Source organism: Zingiber officinale, chromosome 4B (assembly GCF_018446385.1).
Source record: "Zingiber officinale cultivar Zhangliang chromosome 4B, Zo_v1.1, whole genome shotgun sequence".
Lineage (NCBI taxonomy): Eukaryota > Viridiplantae > Streptophyta > Magnoliopsida > Zingiberales > Zingiberaceae > Zingiber > Zingiber officinale.
This window is the reverse complement of record NC_055993.1, coordinates 122,908,929-122,934,596: the sequence shown is the minus strand read 5'-3', so window position 1 is coordinate 122,934,596 and position 25,668 is coordinate 122,908,929. Positions and strand designations below refer to the sequence as shown.

Below are 25,668 nucleotides of genomic sequence, written 5' to 3'. Positions count from 1 at the left end.
TTAACCTTTTTTTTTAAAAAAAATATCTTTATTAATTGGGTTAATTAATAAACTTTTTTTAATATTTCATCTCCGAATTATATAAAAATAAATAAATTATAGGATCAGTCGAGTGTAGTTGATAGGCGACTGTGAAGTTGACTTAGGATTTTCTCTCTATTTTTTTTTTTTTAAAACAATTATCTAATGGCTACCTGTTTTCCCAGGCTTGAGCCCAATATCATCCGGGCCGTGTTCGGCTAACAGCAGCCTAGCAACGCGAAACCACGGCGAGATCTCCGCGACCGCGAGCGGCGAAGGCGATGGGCGATTTGGGTCGCAGAAGAGGGAAGCCGGCGAGTCCGGCTGGTCCCCCGCAACGAAGACCACGCGTGGTCACCCGTTCGTTCGCGCGGACGCCGCCGCCGACGCATTGCTTCGTTCGCCGTCGGAGGCGACGCTTCAGCCAAATTTCCGCTTCATTATACGGTAATCCCTAGATCCTCCCCCCTCCTCTTGCTCCTTCATTTGCATCTTGATTTGCTTTATACGATCCTGGACTCGTTTATTCTATCTCAAAGATTCGCTCAACTGTGATCTAATTTTGGTTTTGAATCATTCATTAGAAAGTGGGTAGTGATTTCTTTTGTGCATTAGATTCACACGCCAACAAGTGTTTTTTCCTTCTTTGTTCTGTCCTTAGAAAGGGTGCTCTTAATTTTGTCGAACGCACTAAGAACTCAATGAATGCATCTATTTCTTAAAATCTTCATTCGCCCTTTGCACGTTCAAATCGGAGCGTTGAACTGGTCTCTTTCTGTGTTCAATCACTCTCCACCCACATGAACCAAAGCTCTGAACCGCTCTATGCTCTCTCTCTCTCTCTCTCTACTGAATCTGAAGTGTCAAACTGCTCTCTCAAACTGAAATGAATCAGAGCACAGAAGTTGTTAGAACAGTCTTGCTAATGATTTAGGAAGGACATACATTAATTAGAGAATATTGAAAACATAAAAAAGAAGAAGCCGACTATGAAAACCTCATTAAGACCTCTTTCTTTGAACACAAGCCGTAGACGGAGAAACCCCTTACAACAACCTGCCGTAAGGGGTGAATAACGACCTGCAATTAAAACAACTATTTCTCTTGCTAACGACTTAGGAAGGACACACATTAATTAGAAAATAACGAAAACATAAAAAGAAGAGGCTGAATTTACTTGATTTGCAAGCAGGAGGTTGCTAGTCCAAGATTATGAGAAGCTTCACTAGATCTCCTTCTTCGAACATAAATCGTAAACGGAGAAACCTCTTAAAGCAGTTGAGTACAAGTATAATAAAAGAACTGAAAAGCAATGAATTGAACGTGTGTTGTGTTAAACTTCGAGCTTTAATCATCCTTTCATAGCCTTCGCTTTTCATTTGACCGTTTACTAACGTGACATCTTCCGAACGCCTAGACTCGTCGAATTTGATTCACTCTGGCAACAATCGCCAACGACTCTAGATGACTTCTCGCATTTGAGGCGTCTGGAAGTAATCCAAGTGCCTAGAGTCTCTGACATTGACACTGACATAATCTATTTCGGCAATAGCTCCTACTGACGTGGCCACCAAAATTGGCGCTTGGAATTGTTCCAGGTGCCTGGAATGGTCAACTTGTGGAGCTGACCATTTTTTTCCCAGTCGTCTAGGTGATTGCATCCCGAAATTGAGCTCACACCAACTGGTTTTCACCTCGAGCAGTGTTCCTCCTGACTTCTCATCCCTCGGATGCATCATGTGTATCCTTCTCGCTCCACCGGAGTACTCTTCCACAGTCTCTCGTCTCTCGGATACACTAAGCTCGTCAGCTCCTTCATGACCACATGTGTTTTTTGTCGTATCAGATGCTTGTGTATTTCCCTAAGTCTATGTACACTTAGGCACACAAGTTAGATTCACAAGGTCTAACTTAATGTTGTTTAACTCACATCGAAACTATGGTTCAACCATTTTAGGTCTCCCCTTTTTGATATGAGTCAACACAAATTAAGTTAGAGACAAAATAAATAAAGTGCAATAAATTTTGTAAGCATAAAAGACAATAAATATACTCCCCTAGAGTTATGCAATTATGTATTCTTTCACTCTAACTTAAATATTATCTCCCGCTTTGAACACATCAAAAAAAAAAAAACTTAAGGTTAAAAATAGCACGAATAATGAAAAATTCAAAAATATTTATCAGAATAGAGAACAATATTTTGAAAATGAATTTTGATCGAAAAATTCATTTTAATTAACTTTCTATTATCAATAAACAGGATTTCCTTTGGATAATTATTAAAAAATATTAAAATAATGATAGAAAACATGTCATATTTTCATAGAAAAATAATTTTCATAGAAATTAAATTTTGGTCCTTTTCCAAATTTTGTTCTTTTGATTCTTAACTAAATTCAAATTATCTGGACCATTTAAAAATTTTCTAGACTTAGTCTCATTGAATCTATATGGTCCCTTAATCTTAAGTTTTCATATGATAATTTCTCATATTCTTCTTTTTAGCGGGTCTAATTTATTTTCTAAGTCTAATTTAACTTTTTTCAATCCTATGTGCTTAGTTCTTAATTTACACAATGAGCTAGAAAGAATTTTAATCGCACCATAAATCTGATATGAGGGTAGAAGTCTTACCTTATTTACCATGTCAGATTCGTTAATTGAGGCTCCCCCTACACTATTGTTTTTTTCTGGTTGATGAGTAGTCATCTTCTTCCTAATGAGTCGCCATCATTGCAAGCCCCGCTATTTGTTCTGACTCTAAATCTTCTAAGTAGTCATCCCTAGTTACTTTTAGATTCTTGTATTTATCTTGTGTAGGCTTCTTGTCCTTGCCCTTTTCTTTGTTCTTTTTCTTAAGAGAGGTAATTGTTTTTGATGCGACCTTTTTCATCACAATTGAAGCACCTTACTTTCCTTTTCTCCTTTCTTCTTAGCAGTCTTGAGGTCGTTTCTTATTAAACTTGTTAGATTTAAAAACTTTCTTCGCCATCCTTATTCCTAGGCACTTCGAAACCATGTTTTATAAAAATATAATATCAAAAATAAGTTTTAAGGAATACCTCCATTTCTTTTTTCATATTGTGAACTCATCCTCGAACTTAGGTGTGTGGATGTTCGATTTGACCATTGCTTGATCCCCTCTTTATTGTTGCACAGTTGACGATTATTTCTTCTAGCGGTTTGAGATCTGATACTAATTGTTAGAATAGAGGGAGTGGTTTGGATCACTAGAAGGGAGGGGTGAATATCAACCTGCAAATTAAAACACTATTTCTCTTGCTAATGACTTAGCAAAGATATACACATTAATTAGAGAATAATGAAAACATAAAAAAGAAGAGGTTAAATTTACTTAGTTTGCAACTAGGAGATTGCTAGTCCAAGACTATGAAAAGCTCCACTAAGATCTCCTTCTTCGAACATATGTCATAGGCGGAGAAGCCCCTTACAATAATTGAGTACAAAACTAATGAAAGAATTGAAAAGCAATGAATTGAAGGAGTGTGTTGTGTTAAACTTCGAGCTTCAGTCCTCCTTTTATAGCATTCATCTTCTCTCTAACCGTTTGCTGACGTGACATCTTCCGGATGTAATATCCCCGTTCTGAGATTCTGGTTAAGTATGGCTTAAAAGTTTAGATGGTATTATCCATATCACCAAGGTGTACCTTCCTTTTCGGAAGCCCAAACTTAAGAACTCCTAAGTTAAGAGTGCTTGACTTGGAGAAATCTGAGGATGGGTGACCTCCGGAGAAGTTTTCCAGGGTGCGTGCGAGTGAGGACAAAGCACGCTGAAAGGACCTCCGGTGGTCTGTGGAGCTAGTCGTCAACCCTATGGGTAATTCTGGTGACGTTCCCAGTTCGATCCGGGTGGGGCCCGCTCGGGCCGGGGCGTTACAGATGGTATCAAAGCGACCTTGCGACCGCGAGTGCGCCTTGTTGGGATCTTAGATGGCTAGAGGGGGGTGAATAGCCCCTTGAAAAACTTAAACCAAAACTTCTACACAGATAATTGTTAGCACAGCGGAATTAGACAACTAAAGAAAGGAAAAACTCAAGCACACTAACACTAGGATTTACGAGGTTCGGGGATAACTTGCCCCTACTCCTCGGCGTGTCCGTAAGGTGGACGACTCCTTGATCTTCGGTAGATCGCACCCCGAATAACTTCCGGCTACAAATCCTCCTTCTCGGTGGAGCAACCTCCCCACAACGTCTCAAGAAAGATCTAAGTTAAAGCACGAGACTTACAGAAGCTCGGTGGCAAAGGAGAATGGAAATGCTTACAACCACGCGAGGATCAGTAGCAGAAAACAGAGATCGCAGTTCACCCGAGAGCTCAAGAACTTCGCACAACAGCACAGATTTTTCTTTCAAGCTTTCTTGTTATTGTTCTTGTTCTCCTCTCGCTGTTTTTACTGCTTCTCAAAACCTGATCTCTGCTGTCATCCAAAAATCATCGCTGCAGCCAATCCCTCTTCCTCCTTACCGGTTCCCCGAACTCACACCAATGATATCACGATCAACCGGCGTCTTCGAGCTCGAACCAATCCCGTGAGTCAAGCGGATCGCGGATCATAGCGATGTCCGTTGATGCCGAAATGCACCATGCTTGAAACCGGCAGAAAGACCATTTGCATTCCTCTTATGAACTTAATTTGAAATTAGGCTTGGAATGATACATAACCTGCAAACTCAAAAGCTAATAGACACAGAGGATTACATCACATAAATGAATGAGATATATCAGCGGTGAAGGAATCGATACAACGAACAAATCGAGTGTGGATCGGTCACGGACCGATCACGGTGCCTTGGACCGATCGTGCAACAACCGATCGGTTCGAGGCCATTCTGATCGGTCGTAGTGACCGATCAGATTGAGTGTGGATCGGTCCATAGACCGATCCACCTCTTTTCTTTCTTTGCAGTATCTTCTCCTGATCGGTCTCCCTGACCGATCAGATTGCACTCAGTGTGCTACTGAGTGTTCTCTGATCGGTCTGAAGAGTGTGGATCGGTCCACAGACCGATCCACCTCTTTCTTTCTTTTGCAGGCTCTTCTCCTGATCGGTCTCCCTGACCGATCAGATTGCACTCAGTGTGCTACTGAGTGTCATCTGATCGGTCATCAGACCGATCCATGGAACTCAGTTTCATCAGACCGATTCATGTGTCACTGGATCGGTCTACCGACCGATCCAATGTGCCATTGAAAGTCCACTTAAGTCTCTCTCTGACTTAATCCGGAGAACGAGCTACCGAGCCCTCTCCGACTTCATCCGGTCCAGAGAACGAGCTACCGAGCCCTCTCTGACCTAGTCCGGAGAACGAGCTACCGAGCCCTCTCCGACTTCGTCCGGTCCAGAGAACGAGCTACCGAGCCCTCTCTGACCTAGTCCGTGCCAAGTCACCATACTTGGACTTTTCCCGTGCCAAGCTCCTTGCTTGGACTTTTCACCAGATGTCTTGACCCATCTGGATTTCCCTTGCCTGGCTTTACTCACCAGGACTTTCCCTCCCAACTGATAAACCTCGATCAGTAGTCATTCTTAGTTTAATCAATATCTGATACAAACTTAAATCAGTGTCAACATCAAAACAACAGCCAGGTCAGACTGTATCAACAATCTCCCCCTTTTTGTTGTTTGACAACACGATTTAAGTTTATATCAGAATTGTTCAAATTTTCATAATTTTAGGGGAATCAAGATCCTCCCCCTAAGACGGATACAACACTATGTGAGGATCTTCTAAAATCAAATTTCTAAAATCAAATTTGCATTCATCTAAACTTAGTTATCTTCTCCCCCTTTGTCAAACACCGAAAATGTGCGAATAAGGTAAGATAACTTAAAGAACTCCCCCTTAACCCTTACTGTCTGGTTCTTAAAGCACTGAGAATTCTCTCTAAGTGTATTATAAGACAGTAATAAGGAAATAAAGGACAAACAAGACATGCAAGTGAACAGCATATTAATAACGGATAGAAAATGAAATATAATAAAGAGCAAGCAAATATAAAACTGAGTACCATAAATACATGAGTAGCATCAGAAGTGCAAACATCCAGGTCAGTCATAAAGACTAACAAATAACATCCAAAATACAGACAGTCAACAAACAAACTGTATCAATCAACATCCTCACACTGAGGAACATCACCATCATCGGCAGGAGGGGTGAAATCCTGAGGCGGCACGCTGGAGGAAGGATAGCCTGGGTAGGACTGCGGAGGCGGGTAGCGTGCCATCCATCCGAGTAGCAATCATGTCACCACCGATGATCGCGATATCATCGGTCAATATGCCTGCAGTTATCGTGTGGTCTATCCGAATACGCAGCCATCCATTTCGCAGATATCATCTCATCGTCTTGATCAAAGCGGCTCTCCACTCGGCGATCGCCACAGGTATCGAGATCGGCCTCTCATCGTCGGCGGGAGGAGCGGCAGGCGACTGTCGTGGAGGTCCCCGTGGTAACTCACCCAGTGCTCGCCCATCCTTCCACCGAACATCCCCATTTTGCCCTATGATGCCAGACTTGGAAAATGCCCGTTTCCCAAGTCGGCAATCCTGTCTGACCATTTTGACTATTCTACCCTTAGAGACATCAACCTGAAGGGTCTCGAGCCAATCAGTAATTATATGCCCATAAGGCATATAAATAGTGGAGCCGCTAGGCCTAGAATATGATATGATCGAGGAGTAGATGCTCGACATGATTTCAAAATCGAGATGTCGACGCAAACCATAAAGCATAAGATAATGAAATGATCGGATCTCAGATAATGGTTTAGATGTGATAGGTAGAAGGCAGTTCGTGACAATCTTAAAAAGAATGTAGTCTTGAGGAGATAATCTCAAGGCTGCAAAAGTAGGGAAGTCAACATCTAGCTCATCCGGTCTAGGTTGCTGAAGAAGTACTCATAAATATCGTCAGGTGATACATCAAGTGGAGGCGGTAGTGACTCTGGTAAATCGGGATACAAGGAAAAAGGATTTCCTGAACACATACGGCAACCTAGATACCCAAAGAATTCTCTGATGGAGAAATCGATACTTCTTTTAGCGACTCGAGTGTTATAAACACCATCATGGTTTTGATGAAGGTTGTTATAGAATTCAGATATGAGGTCAAGATTGATGTCCCTTTCTAGGTAGACTACCGAATCAAGTTTATAATAGGCTAGGGTTTCGGAGACAGAGAGACAAAATTCATCCATCCACTTTCGATCCACAGATCGACATGGAAGCAACTTGAATGTCCTCTGTTGAAATGCTAGCTCAAACTGGCGGTTTGGGAATCTACTGGAACTAGCTGGTTGGGGTCGAGAGGGAGCAGGGGCTTTGGATTTGGATTTCTCAGCTGGGGACTTAGAAGAACCCTCACCGGCTGCTTTCTTCCTAAATAGATAAAGATTTGGACACGGTCGGGGCAAATGGGAGTCCACGGGAGCCACACAGAGAGAAACGAGACAACACACATAGAGAACCTGTGAAAAGAAGCTAAAAATGCTAAGAATGAACAAATCTCGGGAGGAAGAAGAGTTACCTGGGCGCCATTGTGAGCTTCGGCTTTTAGAAGATGCTGGGTCGAGAAGACGGGAGGAAAAGAGGGGCGTCGGCTAGGTTATGAGTCGGTCGGCTAGGGTTTTGAGAAGGAAGAAGATCGGGAAGAGAGGAGGACGGGAGGATTTAATGAGGGATAGTGCACAGTGTGATCTGATCGGACGGCTGTCCGAACAGAGAAATCCTGACCGATCAGGGAACGTCCTGATCGATCAGCGATCGTCCTGATCGGTCGTGGGGACCGATCAGGGATCTTCCTGATCGGTCCCTGGACCGATCAGATGTGCATCAGTGGGGTGCGATCTGTGCCGGTGTCTCCTGATCGATCCCTGGATCGATCAGTGAATCAGGAATGTCCTGATCGGTCGTGGAGACCGATCAGGCATCATCCTGATCGGTCCCTGGACCGATCAGTGTCTGATATATTATTCAGTAACTGAAAATATGAGCCGTTATCTATCGGGAATTTTGAAAAGTTCAGAATTCAAGAATTCAGAATCTCCCAAATTCATAACCTAGAATCAACACCCACAAGTATATAAAAAAAATGAGCTCTTATGGTTTTAGCTTGTGTAGAGCCCGAAAGTTTCAGCCTTTAAATCCAAAAACTCAGACATTTGGAATCTTAGAATTCCAATCTCAGAAAACCTTATAAAACCATATAGTGAAACAAGGTATTAATTAAGACTTAGGATTGCTATGATCAGTTTCAAGTTTGTCAAAATATAAACATCTTGTCCTAATTTTCAATCAAGGCATGTTAAGTATCAATCAAAAATATCAATCAACAAATCACCCATAGTTAGACACTTTTTAGACAAAGGCCCAATCAAGATTCCTTGATTGGAATATATGAGTAAGATCAAGGAACCAATTACACATGAATTATGTAATGGTGTTCCCCATACTCAATTAATGTCTCTTCAACCTAATTATTCAAGGGATGCATGATACATTTTGAATAATTTGGTTGTACCTAGCATCTCACCCCATTTCTAGCAAACAAAAATATTTTGTTAAACCTTATAGTTTGTGTGAGATGTTCCCAAGTTGCCCAAAATCATTTCCAATTTCTCTTGTCATTTTAATTTGTCCTTATTGATCATGATGAGGTCCTAATGACCTAAGGAGCCAAACACATTCCCAACTCCCTCCTTAAATGACTAAATTCATTCTCCGGAAGGGGTTTGGTGAAAATATCAGCTAGGTTTGACTTTGACTCAACATATGTGAGTGCAATGTCTCCCCTAGCTACGTGATCTCTTATGAAGTGATGACGCACTTCAATGTGTTTGGTCCTCGAATGATGGACTGGATTTTTAGTTAGGTTGATCGTGCTAATGTTGTCACATAGCACTTGTACACCCTTATAAGAAAGTCCATAATCCTCTAAGGTGTGTATCATCCACAACAACTGTGATACACTCTCTCCCATGACAATATATTCGGCCTCGGTCGTGGAGAGAGCAACACAATGTTGCTTCCGACTTGACCAACTAACTAAAGATGAACCTAAAAATTGGCAGCCCCCACTAGTACTTTTCCGATCCAATTTGCACCCAGCATAAAGTCGGTATAACCTATCAAGTCAAAAGACTCAGTACGTGGGTACCAAAGACCTACTCTAATTGTGCCTTTAAGGTATCTCAGAATTCTCTTAACTGCAATTAAGTGAGATTCCTTGGCACAGACTTGATACCTAGCGCACATGCCCACAGCAAAGAGTATGTCCGGTCGACTAGCTGTGAGATATAGAAGACTACCAATCATGCTTCTATATTGCGTTAGATCAATTGGTTTTCCACTCTCATCATTGTCAAGGCGAGTGTTTGTCGCCATTGGAGTGGACACTTCCTTAGAGTCACTCATATTGAATTTTCTAAGCATCTCTTGAGTGTATTTTGTCTGATGGACATAAATTCCATCTCGAGTTTGTTTGATTTCAAGTCCAAGGAAGAATGTCAATTCTCCTACTTTCCATGTGAGAAATGAATTCATTCAAATAGCCCTTGTTATTTGAGCCACAAATTATGTCATCGACATATACTTGGGCTACAAAAATATTTTCACCATCTCTTCGTAGAAATAGTGTTGGGTCTATTTGACCTCTTACAAAACCCTTTTCTAATAGGTAAGTTGACAACCTTTCGTACCATGCTCGAGGTGCTTGTTTAAGCCCATAAAGAGCTTTCTTGAGCTTGTATACGTGGTTTGGAGCTTCGGTACTCACGAACCCCGGTGGTTGCTCAACATAGACCTCTTCTTTGATGAGACCGTTTAAGAAAGTCGATTTAACGTCCATTTGATAAAGCTTGAAACCTCTATGTGCAGCAAAAGCTAACATCAAACGAATGGACTCTAATCGGGCCACGGGAGCATAAGTTTCATCATAATCGAGGCCTTCGACTTGACTATAGCCCTTGGCTACAAGTCTTGCCTTGTTTCTTACAACTTCTCCCTTTTGATTTAACTTATTTTTGAAGACCCATTTAGTTCCAATAATGGTGGTTTTCTTAGGTCTAGGAACTAAGTCCCACACTTGGCTCCTTTCAAATTGACCTAACTCATCTTGCATAGCTAAGATCCAATCAGGATCGTGCAATGCCTCATCAACTATTTTTGGTTCAATCTCTGAAATCAATGCGACTTCATTAGACTCATTTCTAAAGAATGACCTAGTCCTAACCCCTTGTTGGATGTCTCCCACAATTTGGTCTTGGGGATGACTAGTGGCTAACCTAGACTGCCTTGGTGTTGGTGGTGCCTCATGAATGATCTCACTCAGCACAGGCAAGGACTCAATATCAGGCAAAGGATCAGATTGAGTTCTTTGTTGCCTTTGCTCATCAACATCAGAGTCAACTTCGACTCGTTCTTCATTTTGATCATTCAAACTTAGATTTCTAAGTTCAAATTGAATTTCTCCTACATCCCTTGGTTGATCATTTAAGTTAGGGATTTCTTCAAAGGCTACATCAGAGGACTCTTCAATCAATTTAGTCCTATTGTTGTAGACTCGATAGGCTTTGCTGGTAAGAGAGTACCCGACCAGTATCCCTTGATCAGCCTTCGCCGAGAACTTCCCAAGATGGTCCTTGGTGTTCAAAATAAACACCTTACAACCAAACACCCTAAGATGTTTAATTGTAGGTGGTTTCCCAAACCAAAGTTCATGGGGAGTCTTTCCTAAAAACCTATGTATTAAAACTCGATTTTGCACATAGCAAGCTGTATTCACAGCTTCAGCCCATAAGTAGCTCGGTAGTGAGTACTCATTGAGCATGCTTCGTGCAGCCTCTTGTAGGACTCGGTTCTTTCTCTCCACAACCCCATTTTACTGTGGGGTCCTTGGAGTAGAGAACTCATGCCTATATCCCTTTTCTTGACAAAACTCTAAAAACCTATGATTTTGAAATTCCCCACCATGATCACTTCTAATGGTTTTAATTGTTGTCGATTTTTCATTCTCGGTTCTTCTACAAAAAGAAATAAAAATATCTATAGTTTGGTCCTTATGTTTCAAGAAGAAAGTCCATGTGTATCTAGTAAAGTCATCAACGATTACCAAGCAATATCTACTTCCATTCAATGATATTACACTACTGCAATCAAATAGGTCCATGTGCAATAAATCTAAAGCAGTAGATGTACTTACAGTGCTTTTACCTTTATGAACACCTTTTGTTTGCTTACCCTTTTGACATGCATCACATAGTTTGGTCTTGTGGTACTTGATGCTGGGTAAGTCTCGCACTAATCCTTGGTTGGCCAACTTCCGGATGTTCTTCATGTTTACATGTGCCAACCTTCTATGCCATAGCCAAGACTCTTCTTCTTTCGACATGAAACACTTAATCAAAGCATTAGTAGCACTTTTAAACGATACTTGATAAATATTATCAACCCTTGTGCCTACTAGTACCGTGTCAAGTGTGTCAATGTGTTTAACCAAACATTGACTTGAATGAAATTCAATTGTGTAACCCGTATCACACAATTGACTGACACTTAGGAGATTAAAAGTCATCCCCTTGACTAGAAGGACATTCTTGATACGGAGACATTCGGATATATGAATGTCTCCAACTCCTACAACCTTAAGGCTACCATTATTACCAAAAGACACATTACCTCTACTTTTGTTTTGAATGATTGTAAACAGTGATCTGTCCCCGGTCATGTGCTTGGAGCATCCACTATCAACAAACCAAGTTGATAGATGCTCCCCCTCGACCAATGCCTACAAGACACGGAAGATAGAGGTTTTAGGTACCCAAATCTTGGGACCTAATGCTTCTACAACGAAAGACCTAGGAACCCATGCCTTGGTCATACCTTTCCTAGTTCCATGAGCCCTAGAAACATGTGATCTACTATGTTGAGTTCTAGACATTAGAGAAATGAAACTCGACTCCTTGGGTTGGTACCCTAGCCCGGCCTTGTTGTAGACTGCCCTTTGGGCATTTAGAATCATGTCTAGAGTCTTAGAGCTAGTTGAGAACTTCTCAAGCATTTTCTTGAGTTTCTCAACCTCACCCTTTAACGCCTTGTTCTCATCCTCAAGGACTTCTAGATGTAGGTCATCGACCTCATCTTCCCTAAGGGTCCTTAAGGTTTTTACTTCTTCTTTTAACACTTTATTTTCTGTTTTTGACTTTTTAAGCAATGTAGATAGGTGAGTGATAGTCTTATAACACTTTTCTATATGAGAAGAGGTTACCTCTTCATCATCCGACGATGATGAAGCCGCGGTTGAAGCGTCGCTCGAATCTCCCTCACTTTCGGAGTCGGAAACCTCCCTTGCCATGAGTGCTAATTGTCGTGTGCTCTTTTCCATCTTCTCTTCTTCCTCCGATGAGCTTGATGAGGACTCATCCCAAGTGGCCTTGAGAGCCTTCTTCTTCTTGCCTCTTTCCTCCTTCTTTTTGGCTCGTTCCTACTTCCTTTTTAATTTCGGACACTCGCTCCGAATGTGTCTTTTCTTGCTACACTCATAACATACAACATTAGATTTATCAAAATTTTGATCATTAGTTTTACCTTTTCCTTTGTATCTTCGGCTTCTTCTCATAATCCTTCTTACGAAGTTCGCCATCTCACTTGATGATGATCCACTTTCATCATCGGATTCGGAGGAAGAGGTGGATGAGGAAATCTCCTTTTCCTTCTTCTTTTCCTTCTTCCTTCTTCCTTCTTCCATCCTTGCTCTTTGGTCCTGCAAATAAAGCAATACCCTTCTCTTTTTGACCTTTGTTAGCAAGCTCATGAAGTTCCATCTCACAGAAAAATTCATCTAGTTTAACAATGGAAAGATCCTTGGATACCTTGTAGGCATCCACCATAGATGACCACAAGGCATTCCTAGGAAAAGATTTAAGAGCGTACCTTACTAGATCGCGATTCTCCACTCGTTCGTCCACAGAGTGTAGACCGTTGATGATCTCCTTGAATCTCCCATGAAGCTCACTTACCGTTTCATTGTCCTTCATGGTTAGATTTTGGAGTTGATTCAAGAATAGGTCCCTCTTGGCAATCCGAGAATCTCGAGTTCCCTCTTGGAGCTCGATGAGTTTGTTCCATAGGTCTCTTGCGCTCGAGAACGGACCTACCTTGACGAGTTGGTTCTTGGCGATTCCACATTGCAAGGTGACCATAGCCTTGGCATCGGCTTGTGCTTTGCGGAGTTGTTCGGTAGACCATCTTGACGAATCGAGTTCCTTACCTTCTTCATCCTTTGGTGGTGTGAAACCTTCCTTGACTGAGAACCACATGGTAATGTCGGTCTTGAGGTAATACTCCATGCGGCCCTTCCAATATTGAAAATCTGCTCCTTCGAAGTAGGGTGGTCGATTTGTGCTAAAGCCTTCCTTCATAGCCATCCTTGTTTGCTCTTTTGGGTGTTAATCCGAATCAAAGAGCCCCTTGCTCTGATACCACTTGTTGGGATCTTAGATGGCTAGAGGGAGGGGGGGTGAATAGCCCCTTGAAAAACTTAAATCAAAACTTCTACACAGATAATTGTTAGCACAGCGGAATTAGACAACTAAAGAAAGGAAAAACTCAAGCACACTAACACTAGGATTTACGAGGTTCGGGGATAACTTGCCCCTACTCCTCGGCGTGTCCGTAAGGTGGACGACTCCTTGATCTTCGGTAGATCGCACCCCGGATAACTTCCGGCTACAAATCCTCCTTCTCGGTGGAGCAACCTCCCCACAACGTCTCAAGAAAGATCTAAGTTAAAGCACGAGACTTACAGAAGCTCGGTGGCAAAGGAGAATGGAAATGCTTACAACCACGCGAGGATCAGTAGCAGAAAACAGAGATCGCAGTTCACCCGAGAGCTCAAGAACTTCGCAACAGCACACACTTTTCTTTCAAGCTTTCTTGTTATTGTTCTTGTTCTCCTCTCGCTGTTTTTACTGCTTCTCAAAACCTGATCTCTGCGTCACAATCTGGTCCACGCAAATCAGCGCTGCAACCAATCCTCTTCCTCCTTACCGGTTCCCCGAACTCACACCAATGATATCACAATCAACACTGGCGTCTTCGAGCTCGAACCAATCCCGAGTCAAGCGGATCGCATGACGGATCATAGCAAGATCCGTTGATGCCCGAATGCACCATGCGCCAGAAACCAAAAGAAGACCATTTGTCGATTCCTCTTATGAACTTAATTTGAAATTAGGCTTGGAATGATACCTGTTACAAACTCAAAAGCTAACAGCACAGAGGATTACATCACATAAATGAATGAGATATATCAAAGCGGTGAAGGAATCGAACAAATCGAGTGTGTGGATCGGTCACGGACCGATCACGCTGGACCGATCGAGCAGCGATCGGTTCGATATTCGACGGCCGAGTGACCGATCGAGTTGAGTGTGGATCGGTCCACGCACCGATCCACCTCTTTTCTTTGCGATCTCTTCTCCCGATCGGTCTCACGGCCTCGTTACCTCGATGTGCTCGAGTGTTCTCTCGATCGGTCGCAGACCGATCGATTGAGTGGATCGGTCCACGCACCGATTCACCTCTTTCTTTCTTTGCAGCTCTTCTCCGATCGGTCTCACCCGACCGATCGATGTGCTCTTGAGTGTCATCCGACGGTCATCGACCGATCCATGGAACCCGTTTCATCGATCCGATTCATGTGTCCTTGGATCGGTCTGACCGATCCAATGTGCCATTGAAAGTCCACTTAAGTCTCTCTCCTAATCCGGAGAACGAGCTACCGAGCCCTCTCCGACTTCATCCGGTCCAGAGAACGAGCTACCGAGCCCTCTCTGACCTAGTCCGGAGAACGAGCTACCGAGCCCTCTCCGACTTCGTCCGGTCCAGAGAACGAGCTACCGAGCCCTCTTTGACCTAGTCCGTGCCAAGTCACCATACTTGGACTTTTCCCGTGCCAAGCTCCTGCTTGGACTTTTCACCAGATGTCTTGACCCATCTGGATTTCCCTTGCCTGGCTTTACTCACCAGGACTTTCCCTCCCAACTGATCAACCTCGATCAGTAGTCATTCTTAGTTTAATCAATATCTGATACAAACTTAAATCAGTGTCAACATCAAAACAACAGCCAGGTCAGACTGTATCAACACGCCTGTGGCAGGAGCACCCAGGGCACCATCTAGCGAGGGAGATTCTGGGATTTGTCTGTGGTGTGATTCATGGTTACACAACGAGGAGGTTGTGTCTTTAAGTGGGGGTGATTGTAATACCCCGGTTCTGAGATTCTGGTTAAGTATGACTTAAAAGGTTAGATGGTACTATCCATATCACCAAGGTGCACCTTCCTTTTTGGAAGCCCAAACTTAAGAACTCCAAAGTTAAGCGTGCTTGGCTTGGAGAAATCTGAGGATGAGTGACCTTCTGGGAAGTTTTCCAGGTGCGTGCGAGTGAGGACAAAGCACGCTGAAAGGACCTCCGGTGGTCTGTGGAGGTAGTCGTCAACCCGATCGGTAATTCTGGTGGCGTACCCGGTTCGGTTCGAGTGAGGACAAAGCATGCTGAAAGGAACTCCGGTGGTCTGTGGAGCTAGTCGTCAACCCGATGGGTAATTCTGGTGGTATTTTCGGTTCGGTCCGGGTGGGGCCCGCCTGGGCCAGGGCGTTGCACCGGACCCCTTGAAGCATTCTGAGTGCTTGGACTCATGGAATTCGATCAACTCTGGCAGCGGTTAGCCAACGGCTTTGGATGACTTCTCACATTCCGAGCGTCTGGAAGTGATCCAGGTGCTTAGAGTCTATTGACGTGGATATCGTCCTAATTTGTTTCAGCAACGACTCCTGTTCACATGGCCACCAAATCCAGGCGCTTCGTATTGCTTCTTGCGGTTGGAGTTCGAGCACATTCTAGGTACTTGGAATGGTCAACTTGCGGAGTTGACCATTTTTCTTCTTCAGCCGTCTGGGTGATTGCATCTTGGAATTGAGCTCACTTCAATTTAATTTCAATCTTCTCCTCGAGCAGTCTTTCTTCCTGCTTCTCGTCCCTCGGATGCATCTCGTGTGTCCTTACTCCATCGGAGTACTCTTTCGCAGTGTCTCGTCTCTCTAATGCACTCCGTCGACTCCTTCCCATGCCTTTATGACCGCTTGTGTCTTCTACCGTATCAGATGCTGGTGTGTTTCCCTAAGTCTGTACAAGTTAGATCCACAAGGTCTAATGTAATCTCATTAAACTCACATCGAAACTATGATTCAACCACTTGGGGTACTTATGGAAGTTTGATGGAAAGATTCTGATTATTGCCAGCATCGTTAACTCTAATCTTCCTACTTTTTTGTTCATGTTTTTTACATATTAAGCTAAGTGTTTGATATTTTTTAAATTTTGTATTAAATGAGTATTGTTGCATTTTTAATAGTCCAATGAGTCTGTTTATATATTTTTCTCTAAATTTGCAGTCCTCTAAGACTATTAAATATCTTTGTCTAAAAAATTTAATAACTCTAAAAGAGTTAGATTTGTGTAAAATGTACCTTTGTAAAGGGCGCACTTAATTATTTTTTGGCGTTTTATCAAATCACATACCTGATTTTGCATATTATTGCATATTACTCAAAAAGTGTACAATTTTGAAATTGACCAAATCACGTATCTCTTTCTATTTTTTTCCCAATAATACTCCTCTAGTCCTCTTCCTTTTTATTTTATGTTTTTTTTAAAAAACAACTTAATATTTTAGCCCTCCTTTCTTCTCTGTTTCCTCCATAGTCTGAGCACCGTTGATGGTTGTCCGTCATTCTCCCTCCGCCTCCGCCTCCGCCTCCGCCTCCGCTTCCGCCGCCTCTGCCTAATAGCTCAAAGAAACACGATAAGTTAGTGACAGTTCGAGATCAAAGCTAAGCTTTGGACCAATTCGTGGTGGAAAACTCCGTTTATTTTAAAAAGTGCACTGGTGGTGATCTTTCCTCACCATTTCATCCCAATTTCATTCACTCTTTCATTATTCCCATGCCGTTGCGTTGCTTTTTTTGTTTTGTTTTTATTTTTCAACATTTGATCTCTTTTTGAGTTTCTTGTTATTGTTAGAGGTAAAGTCCGACGAGTCGGAGAAGATAATCACGAGAGGAAGAAAATGAGCGCTTTTGGAGGATGAGATTGATTTTGTCAATTCTTCGTCGGAGGGTGACTCCGATCGTAGGAGTGTCGATGCATCTCCGGTGGCGAAGTAAGTGTTTGATTTCATATTAAAGAGATAAACTTTGTGTGGTTTACGGTGATTCTATTTTTTCTACGGGCAATTGTTTGATGAAATGTCAAGACGGACGATGATGGAGGAAGCTCGTCGAGATAGAGATGGAGGAGGATAGATAGAGATTAGATTATTTTAGTGGAAAATAGAAGACTATACATACATTTGATCCAGCCTATTTAATAGTATGAATACTAAAATTTGATCCAGCCTATTTAATAGTATGAATACTAAATTTAGACTATGAGTGTATACCACTAGTTTTTTTGAGTAAAACGTGTAAAGTAATAAATTCTATTTGTGTTACTCAAAATTTATGTAATTTTTTAAAAGTTTATCTATTATGACATTCATAACAAGGAAAATAATCAATTTTCCATATGCATTCAGCATTTTATTTTCTATTTTTATTTTAGTTTTACTTGTATTGATTATGAATTTTTTTAATAAGCTATTTCTAGCTTCTTTATACTTTCATTGTCTTTCTATATTTCTAGGTCTGATCTTTGACTACTGAAAGTACAAGGGCATATTAAGGAGTGTTGGTGCAATATTTTTCAGGTCAAGGTTGGCCAAGTTGACTGAGCTTGAATTGAGTCAAGCTTGAGTCTTGATATTTGGGTTTCAATGTTTGACAATACATAGAGACAATACATATAGACAACACATGAAGATTGCAAGGGCAATTGTTCATGTGGGTAAATGATGAAGGAGAGTCAAGTAGGTCAAGGTTGACTGGATACTTGATTCGAAAATCCTAGTGAGTGAAGCTAGGTGAAAGTCCTAGTGAGTGAAAACAGGCAGAAGAAAAATCCTAGTGAGTGAAGCTAGGTGAAAGTCCTGGTGAGTGAAGCCAGGCAGAAGGAAAGTCCTGGTGAGTGAAGCCAGACAGAAGGAAAATCCTAGTGAGTGAAACTAGGTGAAAGTCCTGGTGAGTGAAGCCATGCACAAGGAAAATCTTGGTGAGTGAAGTCGGGTGAAAGACCTAGTGAGTGAAGCTAGGCAGTTAAAAGTCCTGGTGAGTGAAGTCAGGCAGATGGAAAGTCCTAGTGAGTGAAGCTAGGCAGTTAAAAGTCCTAGTAAGTGAAGCCAGGCACAGGAAATCCAGATGGATCAAGTTTGATCAGACATCTGGTGTTGGGAAGTCCAAGTAGGTCAAAGGGATTGACCGGATACTTGGCACGGGAAATTCAGGTGGATCAAGGTTGATCGGACACCTGGTGAAGATAAGTCCAAGTGGGTCAAAAGGATTGACTGGACACTTGGTGAGAGAGTCCTAACAGGTCTAGGGTGGCCGGATGCTAGCCATGATGTACCAACAGGTCATGGTTGACCGGATGTTGGTTTAGGGGAGTTTGGACTTGGTTTTGAGCAAAAACCATGAGCTGGATCGATCAGCCGATCAATTGGCTCATGCCCAATCGATCAGCTGATCGATTGGGCGAGTCCCCACAACAAGCATCCTCCCAATCGATCAGTGGATTGATTGGGGAGAAGTGTCGCGCGAACAGAACCTCTCTGGATCGATCGGGCGATCGATCCAGAGGTCCCAATCGATCAGTGGATCGATTGGGAGCTGCTGTTTGTGCGCGATAAGCCCTGGATCGATCAGCCGATCGATCCAGGCAATTCCAGAGAGCACAGAGGCGCTCTAGATCGATTAGCCGATCGATCCAAAGCCTCCCCGATCGATCGGGAGCAATTCAATCGATCGGGATCCGATCGTTGGCATCATATTTAGCTGCAGACGTTCGATTCCTTCGGTAGAACTTCCACGGCTTCTTCTCCAACGAGCATAGCAACTCCACAGCTTCTCCACAAAGTTCAGATTGCCAGTTCTTGAAGGATCTTGGAGGTTTTTCCAAGTCAAGAGTCGGCAAGAAGAAGAAATCTAGGGTTAGGGTTTTCTTGTGCTAACTTGTAAGCTTTTGGCTTGTATTTTGTTCCCTTTCTTCTTGTAGTGTAAACTTGTAGGGCTTCTCCGCCTTTGGTAGTTACTATAAAGGAGTGTTTTTACTAGTGGAGGGTGCGTGAGTGTGTGGATCCTTGGACTAGTCACTTCTTGTGAGGTGGATACCAAGTAAATCCTTAAGTTATCATTGTGTATGTTGTGTCTTTGCATTTCCGCTGCATATCATTGAAGAAACAAGTAACGAAGAGCACGAGGATCGCGCCGAGCTATTCACCCCCCCTCCCCCCCTCTAGCTACGTAATCGGTCCCAACAAGTGATATCAGAGCGAGGTCGCTCTTCACCAGAATCATCGCCGGAAAAGGGAAAAGAGCTAGAGGGTGAAGAAGTTGGAGCAAAATTCTTCAAGTCAAAGATTTTATCAAGCTCAACTTCAATGGAATTTCAAGACGGACTTGGATTCGACACAAGGGTGCCTCCACCATATGTATCTACAAGCTTCAATTCTTGGAAATCAAGAATTGAGAATTTTCTTATGATGGAGATAAAGCAATGGTTTGCTCTCATGGAAGGCTTCAAAGCTCCAAAGAATTCCAAGGGCAAAGTACTCAAGAGGAGCAAATGGAGCCAAGAACAAATCCAAAGATGTGAGGTCAATGACAAAGTAACCAAGCTTTTGGTCAATTTATTGCCGAGCAACATCTTGGAGAAAGTTGGAGAATTCAAGGATGCCAAAGAGCTATGAAGCAAGTTGACAAAATTCATGAGATCCCCTCCACTGTACAAGATCAAGAAGAATCCAAAGAGGGTGACTCATTGGAGCAAGACCAAGAGGAGGAAGACTCCGAAGTTGAGAGATGCTCAACTTCCGAAGAAGAAGCCTCCACCTCTAGGATTGAGGGGGAGTGTAGATCATTGACACCGGAGCAAGAAGAAGCCTCCACATCCGGGTCAAGAGAAGAAGAGGATAAAGAAGCTTCCACCTCCACAAGTCAAGTCAAATCTATTGGAGGAAAATCATTTTCGGATCAAGAGGAAGCCTCTACCTCCGGATCCAAAGGGAAGATGTCATCCCTACACATGAAGGTATAAATATTGCAATTAAAAATAAAAATCATATTATATGTTTTGAATGTAGGGAACATGGGCATTATAAGAGCAAGTGCCCCAAGTTGGCCAAGAAAAAAAGCCAAGTGACACCTAAGGGTAAGGAGAAGCCCAAAGAGATCGCTTCCGGAACAAAGAAGAGCAAGGAGCACATTGTGTGCTTCTCTTGCAATAAAAAGGGACATTATAGGAGCTAATGTCTCAAGGGGAAGAAAGCAGTCAAGGCTCATGGAGGAAGCACAACTCAAGGGGGAGCCTCCAAGGTAAAGAGAAAGGTATCATTTATTCAGCCTACTCCCTTGAATAATGGTAAAAAACATGCTAGGTCTAATTTTTATCATTTTAATGCTATTTACCATAAGAATAGAAAGCATGAGAGCTTTAAAGAGAAACATGTGGCTCTACATGTTAAAACTACGAAACCTAGGGTTAGGAAGGTAGATGAAAATCTAGGCAAGAAAACAAAGAATTTTAGGTATGTGTCTAGAAACAAAAATGCTCATGGAGTTAATGAAAAACCAAAAACTAAGGATTTAATGGTGGAAAATCAAGTCTTGAGGTCAAGACTTGATAAATTAGAAAAGACCCTAAAAAGGATGGAAAATATCTTAAAAGGGCAAAATGAGCAAAATCTAGGTTTAGGACAACAAGGGTCATAGAGGTTTGGGATACAAACCTAAAACCAAAGAGGATGTGCCTTCTTACCATAGAGTTCCTTATAGGTATGGAACAAACCCTAGGCCTAGTGGTCAAGTCAAAAATATAAGGGAAGTTATCCCTAGAAGTATTTTTGCAACAACAAACGTGACTAAGACTTCTAAGAAGTCTAAGAAAGTCACTAGGAAGGTCACAAGGGAAGCAATCCCTAGGGTTGACCTAGAAAATGTGACCAAGGCCCCTAAGAAGCCTAACAAGGTCACTAGGAAGATATCTAGGGAAGTTATCCCTAGTGAATACCTAGAGCATCCAAGGAACACAAATAGATTTTGGGTTCATAGGAGCATTTTCTCTACCCCATAAATGGGTTAGAGAGTGTCAACTCCGATTAGAAGGGTAATTAACCCAACTTTGATGAAGTTGACACTCGGGGAGCATTTTCAAAGTTATTGTTAATCTTTGAAAATAAAGAAGAATTAATGGTTTACTCTTTTAAAGAGTAAAATGTGTCATAATGTGGAAAATTTGAGATGATTTTAATTGGCACAAGAAATCAAGTGGTAAGAACTACCAAGTTAGGATTTTGGTATGTTCCTAAGGGATTAAAGGCAATCTGAGCCTTAATTTAAAGTGATTATTCTCTTGGAAGAATAGATTGTGCCAAAATTTGAGGAATATATTTAATTTAAATTGGCACAAATTAGGAAAAACAAAAGAAATGTCAAAATTGGATTATTGGTATTTTCTTGGGAAAAAGTGGGCAATCTAGGTTTCAAAACTTATTTTAGCTAAGGCTTAAGGATACTTAGGTAAACAACCTAGGTATTTTATTCATGCTAATTTGCCATGCTTTGTTTGCCCATCATATGCTATGACATCATGTTTATTTTTGCACTCATGATTATTATGAAAAATAACACAAAAATACCATGTCATGTCATACATACATCATATAGTCATAGGAAATTTTCTTTTGAAAATTATTTCTTTTTGATGTATGCCATAACATTATCATGCATTATTTTAATTCCTTGCAATTTAAGGACAAATGACATTTATCAATAAATTACATCTTTGGTGGATGTTCATAATATCAAAAATGCCTAGATAGATATGCATGATCCCTAGATTAGGGCAAAACCAAAAATTTACATCTCACAAAGAACTATAAGGTGACTTGTATGTGGTTTCATACACATTAGATACAAGTGAGATGTTAGGATGATGAACAAAACTCAAGATGTTGATTTAGTGCATTCTTGTGAGTTTTAAGTTCATCAAACACATAGTTATGTGTTTTCCAATCATTGGGAAAGTTAATGTACAAGTCATGTGCATTGAGCCCAAGGAACATGGTTGGATATTGGTTTTGAAAATCATTTTAAAATGCTTTTGGAAAACCTTGATGAAGACTATCTTTTGATAGTGATCATCATTGAAGAGTTAGACACAAACTTGAAGAAAAACACTAAATTTTTTATAAGTTTTCAAGTTTGTGTCCATCTTTGAAAATATGATGTATTTTCTTAGAAAACTATTTTTCCATGATAATATATGCCCTAAATAATGTCTACAACAATTTTCACGATTTTTGGGATTTTGTAGAATTTTCTAGGGATTTTTGAAATTGACTGAAATGAAATTTCAGCAATTTCAGAGCTTCAATCGATCACCTGATCGATTGGAGTGCCTCAATCGATCGGGCGATCGATTGAGAAGGCAGTTCTCGCGAGCAGAAGCTCGCTGGATTGATCAGCCGATCGATCCAAGCAGTCTGAATCGATCAGTGGATCGATTCAGCAGGGTTCAATCGATTGAGACCCAACTCCAATCGATTGGGGATGCTGATTTTTGCTGGGAAAGCCTGATTTCAGCATTTTGAACCATGTTTAATCTAGGTAACCACTCCTAACCCCTCAAAACACATGTGTATACATTTAGGGGGAGTTTTCATGATGAAAGCAAGGACGGATTGGTTAAGGAAGACTAAGTAGAGGTTTAGGTTGAGGTTTGGTTTCATTATTGAATTTATGAACCTTAAAACCTCTAATTTTGGATTTCCTAAAGGTTTAGGGATTCCAAGTCATTGTTGGTGCAATGACAGAAGTCACGACCATGTCTTTAGGGGGAGTTACTCTTTAAGGACATAAAAATTTAATTTTCATACACCTTGGAAGGTGGTTAACCTTCTTTCATGAAAATGCTCAAGGTTGGGCATTTGACTACTGATCCGGTAGTAAAAATTCGGAATCCCATAAGAAGTCAACGCTGAGGGTGGGTCAAAGGATCTAGTGGTTCGTCGGAAAAGGGCAAGCCGACCGGACTCAGAAGAAAGGGAAATCTGATAGTAAAAGCACCCTGGTAGGGTCCGGTAGTAAAAATTCGGAATCCCATAAGGAGTCAACGCTGAGGGTGGGTCAAAGGATCTAGTGGTTCGTCGGAAAAGGGCAAGCCGACCGGACTCAGAAGAAAGGGAAATCTGATAGTAAAAGGCACCCTGGTAGGGACCAGGGTTCCGACGCTCAAATAAAACAGTGCGTAAGGACCGAGCGGAAGGAAGTGCCGCCGGCGCAAAGAATCAAGCTCGTCCGGACGACGTTCATCGCCCGCCGGCTGGCCGCACCCCAAATGATCAAAGGTAAAGACGGGATATCTGTTGACAACTCAAGTCGTATGGCTATGCCATATTTAGTCCGACAAGGTGGTCCTCGCCATCACATCAAAGAACATGCTCGATTGTGGCGGCATGGTGTCGTAAGCTCTCGACCGGCATACCATGGTATGGGTCACGACACGACGCGCCAGACGTGCATCAGTCCTTCTCCATCCTATATAAAGAGGCTATTACTTCCAAGGTATGCATAATACAAATTTGGCGACCACTTTCTCCACCACTTACCCGACTTGGCGTCGAGGGTCGTCACGGAACCCTTCCCGCTAGACTTTTGTGCAGGATCACGAGCTTCGCTCGACTAGCCGAAGTTCACTCCAACGATTGGGAGCGTGCCGCGTGCCCAGTGTCCCTTGGTTCGCCGATTCGGACAGGATCATAGATCATGGAGGAACGTCCCGCATCCGATCAGAAACAATGGACGAGGCTGGACGACAACACACGGTGACGCTTTCTAGGGAAGAACTCGACGCTCTGGTCGAGATAAACGCATGGAGTAAAACAAAAAGCATGCCGAGCGAGCCGAGCAACAAGCAACATCTGCGTCGGGTGGCCGAGCGGAAGCACCTCCACCACCGTCGATTCCACCGGCCTTATTTCGCACCGGACCACTCGAGAGATAGAGACTCTTCTTGAGACGAAATGCCAAGGCGAGATGACGAAAAGGAAAGCTCACGGGATTCATCTCCGAGCGACCAATCGCCAATTCCTGAGGCTATTCTACGAGACCCTCTACCCAAGCACTACGTGCCTCACGATAGGCGAGTACAATGGAACAACGGACCCGGATGACCATCTGGGTAAGTTTGACAACACAGCCACGCTCCATCAATACACCGATGGAGTGAAATGCCGCGTCTTTCTTACCACTCTCTCGGGATCGGCTCAACGGTGGTTCCGGAGGTTGCCGGACGGATCCATCACGAGCTTCAAGGAATTTCGAACGGCCTTCCTCCACCACTTCGCCAGTAGTCGGCGATATCAAAAGACAAGTGTCAGCCTGTTCGCCATCAAGCAAGAGCCGAGAGAATCGCTTCGAGCTTACATTCAGCGATTCAACCAAGTGGCGATGGACATCCCAACGGCCACTTCGGAGACGATGATGAACGCCTTCACACAAGGCCTTGCGGATGGGGACTTCTTCCGGTCGCTCATCCGAAAGCCGCCCCAAGATTATGATCACATGCTACATCGAGCCAACGAATATATAAATGTGGAAGAAGCGCAAGCCGCTCGGAAAAAGGAAGCTCCAGCCGAGCGGGCATCTACTCATGCCGAGCGGCTCAGCAACCCCCTAGAGGACCGAGGGCCGATGCAATCCGATCCCCCCATGCTAGATCTCACGTACAAGAGGTGGATGCCGCTCGGCCCAAGCCAAAGAAGAGGTGGACCCCTATGTTCTGCACCCTCCATCAGACGGATACGCACAACACGAGGGATTGCCGAAGCCTTCCCTTTATATCCAATCCTGTTCCCAGGAAAGCCGAACGACGATCTCCTCCCATCGACAGGAGACATAGGACCCATGAAACGGATCGGACCCGCACCGAGAGACGACATCAGCAGACACCCGAGCGGCACCGATCTCCAAGGCAGGAGAATCGCCGGGCGTCCAGAGAACGGTCACGACCGTCCGCTCGGGAAGAGGAAAACCGGAACAATACTTCCCGGGGCGAAATCAGCGTTATTGCCGGCGGACCGACCGGAGGAGACTCCAATCGAGCCAGAAAGGCGGGCGTCCGACAGCTGCAGATCCACGCGGTCGGCTGTAGCCAAGAGCGGGCAAGTGGACCGAAAATCACTTTCGGACCCGAGGACTTGGAAGGAGTAGAAGTGCCCCACGACGACGCGCTGCTCATTAAAGCGGTAGTAGCAAATTATACCATTCACCGCATATTTGTTGACACAGGGAGCTCGGTCAACATCATATTCAAGAAGGCGTTCGATCAGCTGCAAATTGATCGAGCCGAGCTGCTGCCCATGACGACCCCGCTCTACGGGTTTACTGGCAACGAAGTTCAGCCG

General features: G+C 42.9%; 1 protein-coding gene across 5 annotated transcripts in view; it reads left to right on the top strand.

Moving 5' to 3' along the window:
• Nucleotides 1-210: 210 nt before the first annotated feature.
• The window catches only part of LOC121976362, a 42,698-nt gene continuing 17,240 nt past the window's right edge, over nucleotides 211-25,668 (top strand). For 2 of the 5 annotated variants that reach the window (XM_042528497.1, XM_042528493.1), the window contains exons 1-2: nucleotides 213-468; nucleotides 17,136-17,274. The gene's annotated coding sequence lies outside the window, so the exon portion shown is untranslated. Of the gene's footprint in view, nucleotides 469-17,135; nucleotides 17,275-25,668 lie in introns of all 5 variants that reach the window. The other 3 variants (XM_042528496.1, XM_042528494.1, XM_042528495.1) reach the window with 2 other exon arrangements.